Genomic DNA, 13347 nt, shown 5'->3' on the forward strand with positions numbered 1-13347 from the left:
GCCATCTGTATAAACATGGAAATACCTACACAGTCATCAGTAAAAACATGGAAATATCTACACCACTATTTGTATAAACATGGAAATATCTACAACGCTATCTGTGTAAACATGGAAATATCTACACGGCTATCTGTGTAAACATGGAAATATGTACACCGCTATCTGTGTAAAGATGGGAATATCTACACCGCAGTCTGTGCAAATATGGAAATATATACACTATCCCAGTAAACATGGAAATATCTACACCGCTATCTGTATAAAGGTGGAAATATCTTCACCACTCTCTGTATAAACATGGAAATATCTACACCAGGATCTGTATAAACATGGAAATATCTACACTGATATCTGTATAAACATGGAAATATCTACACCGCTATCTGTATAAACATGGAAATAGTGACACCGCTATCTGTATAAATATGGAAATATCTACACCGCTTTCTCTATAAACATGGAAATATCTACACCGCCATCTGTATAAACATGGAAATATCGACACAGTCATCTGAATAAACCTGGTAATATCTACACACCCAACTCTATAAACATGGAAATATGTACACCGCTATCTGTGTAAACATGGAAATGTCTACACCGCTATCTGTATAAACATGAAAATATCCACATGGCCATGTCTATAAACATGGAAATGTCTACACTGCCATCTGTACAAACATGGAAATAACTACACAGTCATCTGTATAAACGTGGAAATATCTACACAACTATCTGTATAAACATGGAAAATCTACACAGCCATCTGTATAAACATGGAAGTATCTACAAAGACATCTGCATAAACATGGAAATATCTACACAGCAATCTCCATAAACATGGAAATATCTACACCGCTATCTGTATAAACGTGGAAATAACACCGCCATCTGAAAAAACATGGAAATATCTACAGAGTCATCTGTGTAAACATGGAAATATCTACACCTCCATCTGTATAAACATGGAAATATCTACACCGCTATCTACATAAACTTGGAAATACCTACACCGCAATCTGTATAAACATAGAAAAATCTACACCGCTATCTGTATAAACATGGAAATATCTTCACTGCCATCTGTCTAAACATGGAAATATCTACACAGCCATCTATATAAACATGGAAATATCTACACAGCCATATCTATAAACATGGAAATATCTACACTGATATCTGTATAAACATGGAAATAGCCACACCGCTATCTGTATAAACATGGAAATATCTACACTGCCATCTGTAAAAACATGGAAATATCTACATCTCCATGTGTATAATCATGGAAATACCTACACCACCATCTGTATACACACGGAAATATCTACACAGCCATCTGTATAAACATGGAAATATCTGCAGCGCTATCTCCATAAACATGGAAATACCTACACCGCAGTCTGTATAAACATGGAAATATCTACACCTCTATCTGCAGAAACATGGAAATAACTACACCGCTAACAGTATAAACATGGAAATATCTACATGACTATCTCTATAAACATGGAAATACCTACACCGCCATCTGTATAAACATGGAAATACCTACAGAGTAAATTGCATAAACATGGAAATATCTACCCCACTATCTGTATAAACATGGAAATATCTACACCGCTATGTGTATAAATATGGAAATATCTACACCGCTATCTGCCTAAACATGGAAATACCTACACCGATATGTGTATAAACATGGAATTATCTACACCTCTATCTCTATAAACATAGAAATATCTAAAACACCAACTCTGTAAACATGGAAATATCTACACCACCATGAGCATATACATGGAAATAACTGCACCGCCATCTGTATAAACATGGAAATATCTACACCGCCAACTCTATAAACATAGAAACATCTACACTGTCATCTCAAGAAAGATGGAAATATCTACACCGAGATCAGCATAAACATGTAAATATCTACACCTCTACCTGTATAAACATGGACATACCTACACCACTATCTGTATAAACATGGAAATATCTATACTGCCATCTGTATAAACATGGAAATATCTACACAGCTGTCTCCATAAACATGGAAATATCTACACTGCTATCTGTATAGACATGGAAATATCTACACTGAAATCTCTATAAACATGGAAATATCTACACTGCCATCTGTATACACATGGAAATACTTACACCGCTATCTGTATAAGCATGGAAATATCTACACCGCTATCTCTATAAACATGGAAATACCTACACCGCAATCTGTATAAACATGGAAATATCTACCCCGTTATCTGTATAAACATGGAAATATCTACACCGCTGTATGTATAAACATGGAAATATCTATACCGCTTTCTTTATAAACATGGAAATATCTACAACGCTATCTGTGTAAACATGGAAATATCTACACAGTTATCTGTGTAAACATGGAAATATGTACACCGCAATCTGTGCAAATATCAAAATATCTACAACGCTCTCTCTGTAAACATGGAAATATCTACCCCGTTATCTGTTTAAACATGGAAATATCTACACCGCTATCTGTATCAACATGGAAATATCTACACCACGATCTGTATAAACATGGAAATGTCTACACCGCTATTTGCATAAACATGGAAATATCTACACCGCTATCTGTATAAACATGGAAATATCTACACCACTATCTGTATAAACATGGAAATATCTACTCCGCTATCTGTATAAACCTGGAAATATCTACATGGCTATCTCTATGAACATGGAAATATCTACACCGCCATCTGTATAAACATGGAAATACCTACAGATTCATCTGTATAAACCTGGAAATATCTACAACACTATCTGTATAAACCTAGAATCATCTGCACTGCCATCTGTATAAACATGTAAATATCTTCACATCCATCTCTATAAACATGGAAATATCCACACCACTATCTGTATAAACATGGAAATAGCCACACCGCTGTCTGTATAAACCTGGAAATATCTACACCGCTATCTCTATAAACATGGAAATATCTCCACCGCTGTGTGTATAACCATGGAAATATCTCCACCACCATCTGTATAAACATGAACATATCTACACCGCTATCTCTATAAACATGGAAATATCTACACCGCTATCTGTATAAACATGGAAATACCTACTCCGCTATCTGTATAAACATGGAAATTTCTACATCGCTATCTGTATAAACAAGGAAATATCTGCACCGCTATCTCTATAAACTTGGAAATATCTACACCGCTATCTTTATAAACATGGAAATATCTACACCGCAAACTGTATAAACATGGAAATATCTACAACACTATCTTTGTAAACATGGAAATATCTACACAGCTATCTGTGTAAACATGGAAATATGTATTCCGATATCTGTGTAAAGATGGAAATATCTACACTACAATCTGTGCAAATACGGAAATATCTGCAGCGCCATTTCTGTAAACAAAGAAATATCTACACCGCTCTCTGTATAAACATGGAATTATCTACACCGCTATCTGTATAAACATGGAGATATCTACACCGTTATCTGTATAAACATGGAGATATGTACACTGCTATCTGTATAAATATAGAAATATCTACACTGCTATCTCTATAAACATCAAAGTGCCTACACTGCAATCTGTATAAACTTGCAAATATCCACATGGCCATGTCTATATACATGGAAATGTCTACACCGCCATCTGTATAATCTTCGAAATAACTACACAGTCATCTGTATAAACGTGGAAATATCTACATCACTATCTGTATAAACATGGAAATATCTACACTGCCATTTCTATAAACATGGAAGTAGCTACACCGCCATCTGCATAAACATGGAAATATCTACACAGCCATCCCTATAAATATGGAAATATCTACACCACTATCTGTATAAACTTGGAAATAGCCTCACCGCTACCTGTATAAACATGGAAATGTCAACACCGCCATCTGTATAAACATGGAAATATCTACACAGTCATGTTTATAAACATGGAAATATCTACACCTCTGTCTGTATAAACATGGAAATATCTATACTGTCATCTGTATAACATGGAATTATCTACACCGCTATCTATATAAACATGGAAATACCTACACCACAATCTGTATAAACATGGAAATATCTACACCGCTATCTGTAACAACATGGAAATATCTACACCGCTATCTGTATAAATATGGGAATATCTACACCGCTATCTCTATACACATGGAACTGTCTACACCACTATCTGTATAAACATGGAAATATCTGCAACGCTGTCTGAATAAACATGGAAATATCTACACCGCTATCAGTATAGACATGGAAATATCTACACCGCTCTCTGAATAAATATGGAAATATCTACACCGCTATTTCAGTAAACATGGAAATGTCTACACCGCTATCTGTATAAACATGGAAATATCTACACGGCTATCTCTATAAACATGGAAATATCTACACCGCCTTCTGTATAAACATGGAAATACCTACACAGTCATCTGTATAAACATGGAAATATCTACACCACTATTTGTATAAACATGGAAATATCTACAACGATATCTGTGTAAACATGGAAATATCTACACGGCTATCTGAGTAAACATGGAAATATGTACACCGCTATCTGTGTAAAGATGGGAATATCTACACCGCAGTCTGGGCAAATATGGAAATATATACGCTATCCCAGTAAACATGGATATATCTACACCGCTATCTGTATAAAGGTGGAAATATCTACACCACTCTCTGTATAAATATGGAAATATCTACACTGCTATCTCTATAAACATGGAAATGTCTACACCGCTATCTGTATAAACATGGAAATATCTACACCGCAATCTGTGAAAACATGAAAATACCTTGACAGTCATCTGTATAAACATGGTAATATCTACACCTCCATGTGTATAAACATGGAAATATCTACACCGCTATCTCTATAACCATGTAAATACCTACACCGCAGTCTGTATAAACATGGAAATATCTACACGGCTATTTCTATAAACATGGAAATGTCTACACCGCTAGCTGTATAAACGTGGAAATATCTACATGGCTATCTCTATAAACATGGAAATATCAACACCACAATATGTATAAAAATGGAAACACCTACAGAGTCATCTGCATAAACATGGAAATATCCACACCACTATCTGTATAAACATGGAAATACCTACAGAGCCATCTGTGTAAACATGGTAATATCTACACAGCCATCCCTATAAACATGGAAATATCTACACCGCTATCTGTATAAACATGGAAATATCTATACTGCCATCTGTATAAACATGGAAATATCTACACAGCTGTCTCCATAAACATGGAAATATCTACACTGCTATCTCTATAATCTTGGAAATACCTACACCGCAATCTCTATAAACATGGAAATATCTACACCGCTATATCTATAAACATGGAAATAACTCCACCGCTATCTGTATAAATATGGAAATATCTCCACCGCTATCTGTATAAACATGGAAATATCTACACCTCTATCTCTATAAACATGGAAATATCTACACGGCTGTCTTTATAAACATGGAAATATCTACACCGCTATCTGTATAAACATGGAAATATCTACAACACTATCTGTGTAAACATGGAAATATCTACACAGCTATGTAAACATGGAAATAGGTACACCGCTATCTGTGGTAAGATGGAAATATCTACACCGCAATCTGAGCAAATACGGAAATATCTACAGCGCTATCTCTGTAAACATGGCAATATCTACACCGCTATCTGTATAAACATTGAAATGTCTCCACCGGTATCTCTATAAAAAACGAAATGTCTACATCGCTATCTGTAAAAACATGGAAATATCCACATGGCTATGTGTAAAAACATGGAAATGCCTACACTGCCATCTTCATAATCATGGATATAACTAAACAGTCATCTGTATAAACGTGGAAATATCTACACCACTATCTGTATAAACATGGAAATATCTTCACTCCCATCTGTCTAAATATGGAAGTATCTACACAGCCATCTGTATAAACATGGAAATATCTACACAGCCATCTGCATAAACATGGAAATATCTACACCGCTATCTGTATAAACATTGAAATAGCCACACCGCTATCTGTATAAACATGGAAATATCTACACCCCCATCTGTATAAACATGGAAATATCTCCACCGCTATCTGTATAAACATGGAAATATCTACCCCACTATCTGTATAAATATGGAAATATCTACACCGCTATCTCTATAAACATGGAAATGCCTACACCGCTATCTGTATAAACGTGGAACTATCTACATGGCTATCTCTATAAACATGGAATTATCTACACCGCCATCTTTATAAACATGGAAATAACTACACAGTCATCTGTATAAACATGGAAACACCTACACTGCCATCTGTATAAACATGGAAATATCTACACAGCCATCTCTATACACATGGAAATACCTACACCGCCATCTGTGAGAACCTGAAAATACCTTCTCAGTCATTTGTATAAACATGGAAATGTCTACACCTCCATCTGTATAAACATTGAAATATCTGCACTGCCATCTCTATAGACATGGAAATATCTACACAGCCGTCTGTATAAACATGGAAATATCTACTCCGCTATCTCTATAAACTTGGAAAAACCTACACCGCAATCTTTATAATCTTGGAAATAACTGCACCGCTATCCGTAAACATGGAAATACCTACACCGCTATCTGTATAAACATGGAAATATCTACATCGCTATCTGTATAAAGTTGGAAATATCTCCACCGCTATCTCTATAAACATGGAAATATCTACACAGCTATGTTTATAAACATAGGAATATCTACACCGCTATCTGTATAAACATGGAAATATCTACAACACTATCTGTGTAAACATGGAAATATCTACACAGCTATCTGGGTAAACATGGAAACATGTACTCCGCTATCTGTGTAAAGATGGAAATAGCTACACCGCAATCTGTGCAAATATGGAAATATCCACAGCGCTATCTCTGTAAACATAGAAATATCTACACCGCTATCTGTATAAACATGGAAATATCTACACCGCTATCTGTATAAACATGGAGATATCTACACCGTTATCTGTATAAACATGGAGATACGTACACTGCTATCTGTATAAATATAGAAATATCTACACCGCTATCTCTATAAACATCAATGTGTCTACACTGGTATCTGTATAAACATGCAAATATCCACATGGCTATGTCTATAAACATGGAAATGTCTACACCATCATCTGTGTAAACTTCGAAACATCTACACAGTCATCTGTATAAACGTGGAAATATCTACACCACTATCTGTATAAACATGGAAATATCTACACTGCAATCTGTATAAACAAGGAAGTATCTACAGAGACATCTGCATAAACATGGAAATATCTACACAGCCATCCCTATAAACATGGAAATATCTACACCACTATCTGTATAAACTTTGAAATAGCCTCACCGCTATCTGTATAAACCTGGAAATTTCAACACGGCCCTCTGTAAAAACATGGAAATATCTACACAGTCATCTGTATAAACATGGAAATATCTACACCCCCATCTGTATAAACATGGAATTATCTACACTGTCATCTGTATAAACATGGAAAAAACTACACCGCTATCTATATAAACATGGAAATACCTACACCGCAATCTGTATAAACGTGGAAATATGTACACCGTTATCTGTATAAACATGGAATTATGTACACCGCTATCTGTATAAACATGGAAATATCTACACCGCTATCTGTATAAACATGGAAATATCTACACTGCTATCTGTATAAATATGGAAATATGTACACCGCTATCTCTATAAACATCGAAATGTCTACACCGTTATCTGTATAAACAAGGAAATATCCACATGGCTATGTCTATAAACATGGAAATGTCTGCACTGCCATGTGTGTAAACATGGAAATACCTACAAAGTCATCTGTATAAATGTGGAAATATCTGCACTACTATCAGTATAAACATGGAAAACCTACACTGCCATCTGTATAAACATGGAAATATCTACGCAGCTATCTCTATAAACAAGGAAATGTCTACACCGCTATCTGATTAAACATGGAAAGATTTACACCGCTATCTGTATAAACATGGAAATATCTACACCGCTATCTGTATAAACATGGAAATATCTACACTGCTATCTGTATAAATATGGAAATATCTACACCGCTATATCTACAAACATGGAAATGGCTACAACGCTATCTGTATAAACATGGAAATATCTACATGGCTATATCTATAAACATGGAAATAACTACACCGCCATCTGTATAAACATGGAAATACCTACACAGTCATCTGCATAAACATGGAAATATCTAAACAACAATCAGTATAAACATGGAAATATCTACACTGCCATTTATATAGACATGGAAATATCTACACAGCCATCTCTATAAACATGGACATATCTACACCACTATCTGTATAAACATTGAAATATCAACACCTCCATCTGTAAAAACATGGAAATAACTACACAGTCATGTGTATAACCATGGAAATACCTACACCCCTGTCTGTATAAACATGGAAATATCTACACTGTCATCTGTATAAACATGGAAATATCTACACCGCTATGTATATAAACATGGAAATACCTACACCGCAACCTGTATAAACATGGAAATATCTACACCTCTATCTGTATAAACATGGAAATATCTACACCGCTATCTGTATAAATATGGAAATATCTACACCGCTATCTCTATACAGATGGAACTGTCTACACCGCCATCTGTATAAACAGGGAAATACCTACACAGTCATCTGTATAAACATGGAAATACCTACAAAGTCATCTGAATAAACCTGGAATTATCTACACCACTATCTGAATAAACATAGAAATATCTACAATGCAATCTGTGTAAACATCGAAATATCTACACAGCTATCTGTGTAAACATGGAAATATGTACACCGCTATCTGTGTAAAGATGGGAATATCTACACCGCTGTCTGTGCAAATATGGAAATATATACACCGCTATCCCAGTAAACATGGAAATATCTACACCACTATCTGTATAAACATGGAAATATCTACACAACTCTCTGTATAAACATGGAAATATCTACACCATAATCTGTATAAACATGGAAATATCTACACCGCTATCTGTATAAACATGGAAATACCTACACCGCTATCTGTATAAACATGGAAATATTGACACCGCTATCTGTATAAATATGGAAATATCTACACCTCTATCTCTATAAACATGGAAATATCTACACCGCTATATGTATAAACAAGGAAATATCTACATGGCTATTTCTATAAACATGGAAATATCTACAACGCCATCTGTATAAACATGGAAATACATACACAGTCATCTGAATAAACCTGGAATTATCTACACCACTATCTGTATAAACATGGAAATATCTACACTGCCATCTGCATAAACATGTAAATATCTACACAGCCAACTCTATAAACATGGAAATATCTACACCGCTATCTGTATAAACATGGAACTATCCACACCGCTAAGTGCATAAACATGGAAATATCTACACCGCTATCTCTATAAACATGGAAAAATCTCCACCGCTATGTGTATAAACATGGAAATAGCTCTACCGCTATGTGTATAAACATGGAAATACCTGCACCGCTATCTGTATAAACATGGAAATATCTACACCACTATCTGTATAAACATGGAAATACCTACACCGCTATCTTTCTAAACATGGAAATATCTACATCGCTATCTGTATAAAGATGGAAATATCTACACCACAATCTGTGCAAATACGGAAATATCTACAGCGCCATCTCTATAAACATGGAAATATCTACACCGCTATCTGTATGAACATGGAAATATCTACACCACTATCTATATAAATATGGAAATTTCTACACCGCTATCTCTATAAACATCGAAATGTCTACACCTCTATCTGTATAAACATGGAAATATGTACACAGCTATCTCTATAAACATGGAAATATCTACATCACCATCTGTATAATCATGGAAAATCTACACAGCCATCTGTATAAACATGTAAGTATCTACAAAGCGATCTGCATAAACATGGAAATATCTACACAGCCATCTGTATGAACATGGAAATATCTAAACCGATATCTCTATAAACATGAAAATATCAACACCGCCATTTGTAAAAACATGAAATTATCTAGAGTCATCTGTATAAACATGGAAATATCTACACCTCCATCTGTATAAACATGGAAATATCTACACTGCCATCTGTATAAACATGGAAATATCTACACCGCAATCCACTTAAACATGGAAATACCTACATCGCCACCTGTATAAACATGGAAAAATCTATACCGCTATATGTATAAACATGGAAATATCTACACCGCTATCTGTATAAACATGGAAATAGTGACACCACTATCTGTATAAATATGGAAATATCTACACCGCTATGTCTATATAAATGGAATTGTCTACACCGCTATCTGTATAAACATGGAAATATCTACACCACTATCTGCATAAACATGGAAATATCTACACCCCTATCAGTATAAACATGGAAATATGTACACCGCTATCTGTATAAATATGGAAATATCTACACAGCTATCTCTATAAACATGGAATTGTCTACACCGCTATCTGTATAAACATGGAAATATCTACACAGCTATATCTAAAAACATGGAAATATCTACACCGCCATCTGTTTAAACATGGAAATATCTATACAGCCATCTCTATAAACATGGAAATATCTACACTGCTATCTGTATAAACATGGAAATAACCACTCCGCTATCTGTATATACATGGAAATATCTACACCTCCATGTTCATAAACATGGAAATATCTACACCGCTATCTCTATAAACATGGAAATACCTACACCGCAGTCTGTATAAACATGGAATTATCTACACAGCTATTTCTATAAACATGGAAATGTCTACAACTCCATCTGTATAAACATGGAAATATCTACACTGCCATCTCTATAGACATGGATATATCCACACAGCCATCTGTATAAACATGGAAATATCTACACCGCTATCTCTATAAGCTTGGAAATACCTACACCGCAATCTTTATAATCTTGGAAATAACTGCACCGCTATCTGCATAAACATGGAAATATCTACACCGCTATCAGTATAAACTTGGAAGTATCTACAGCACCATCTTTATAAACATGGAAATATCTCCACCGCTATCTGTATAAACTTGGAAAATTCTACACTGCTATCTGTATAAACATGGAAATATCTACAACGCTATCTGTATAAACATTGAAATACATACACCGCTCTCTGTATAAACATGGAAATATCTACATCGCTATCTGTATATACATGGAAATACCTCCACCGCTGTCTCTATAAACATGGAAATATCTACACAACTATGTTTATAAACATAGGATTATCTGCACCGCTATCTGTATAAACATGGAAATATCTACAACACTATCTGTGTAAACATGGAAATATCTACACAGATCTCTGGGTAAACATGGAAACATGTACTCCGCTATCTGTGTAATGATGATAATATCTACACCGCAATCTGTGCAAATATGGAAATATCTAGAGCGTTATCTATGTAAACATGGAAATATCTACACCGCTATCTGTATAAACATGGAAATATCTACATCGCTATCTGTATAAACGTGGAGATATCTACACCGCTATCTGTATAAATATGGAAATGTCTACACGGCTATCTCTATAAACATGGAAATGTCTACACCGCTATCTGTATAAACACGGAAATATCAACATGGCTATCTCTATAAAGATGGAAATATCTGCACCACCATCTGTATAAACATGGAAATACCTACACAGTCTTCTGTATAAACATGGAAATAACTACACCCTATCGGTATAAACATGGAAATAACTACACTGTCATATGTATAAACATGGAAATATCTACACAGCCATCTCTATAAACATGGAAATATCTTCACTGCTGTCTGTATAAACATGGAAATATCTACACCGCTATCTGTATAAACATGGAAATATCCACATGGCAATGTCTATAAACATGGAAATGTCTACACCGCCATCTGTATAAACATGGAAATACCTACACAGTCATCTATATAAACGTGGAAATATCTACACCACTATCTGTATAAACATGGAAATATCTACACTGCCATCTGTATAAACATGGAAGTATCTACACAACCATCTGTATAAACATGGAAATATCTACACAGCCATCTCTATGAACATGGAAATATCTACACAGCCATTTCTATAAACATGGAAATATCCACAAAGCTATCTATATAAACATGGAAATAGTCACACCGCTATCTGTATATACATGGAAATATCTACACCTCCATGTGTATAAACATGGAAATAACTTCACTGCCATCTGTATACACATGGAAATACCTTCACTGCCATCTTTATACACATGGAAATATCTACACAGCCACTTGTGTAAACATGGAAATATCTAAACCGCTATCTCTATAAACATGGAAATAGCTACACCGCAATCTGTATAAACATGGAAATATCTACTCTGCTATCTGTATAAACATGGAAATATCTACACCGCTATCTGTATAAACATGGAAATATCTACACTTCTATCTGTATAAACATGGAAATATCTAAACCTCTATCTGTATAAACATGGAAATAGATACACCGTTATCTGTATAAACATGAAAATATCTACATCGCTATCTGTATAAACATGGAAATATCTCCAAGGCTATCTCTATAAACATGGAAATATCTACAACGCTATCTTTATAAACATGGAAATATCTACACCGTTATCTGTATTAACATGGAAATATCTACCACGCTATCTGTGTAAACATGGAAATATGTACACCGTTATCTGTGTAAAGATGTGAATATCTACACCGCAGTCTGTGCCAATATGGAAATATATACACCGCTATCCCTGTAAATATGGAAATATCTACACCGCTATCTGTATAAACATGGAAATACCTACACCGCTATCTGTATAAACATGGAAATATCTACACCACGATCTGTATAAACATGGAAATATCTACACCGTTATCTGTATAAACATGGAAATACCTACACCGCTATCTGTATAAACATGGAAATATCTACATCGCTATCTGTATAAAGATGGAAATATCTCCACCGCTATCTTTATAAACATGGAAATATCTACACCGCTATGTTTATAAACATGGAAATATCTACACCGCTATCTGTATACACATGGAAATATCTACTCCGCTATCTGTATAAACATGGAAATATCTACATCGCCATCTCTATAAACATGGAAATAT

This window comes from Pan paniscus, chromosome 5 (genome assembly GCF_029289425.2).
Source record: "Pan paniscus chromosome 5, NHGRI_mPanPan1-v2.0_pri, whole genome shotgun sequence".
Classification (NCBI taxonomy): Eukaryota; Metazoa; Chordata; class Mammalia; order Primates; family Hominidae; genus Pan; species Pan paniscus.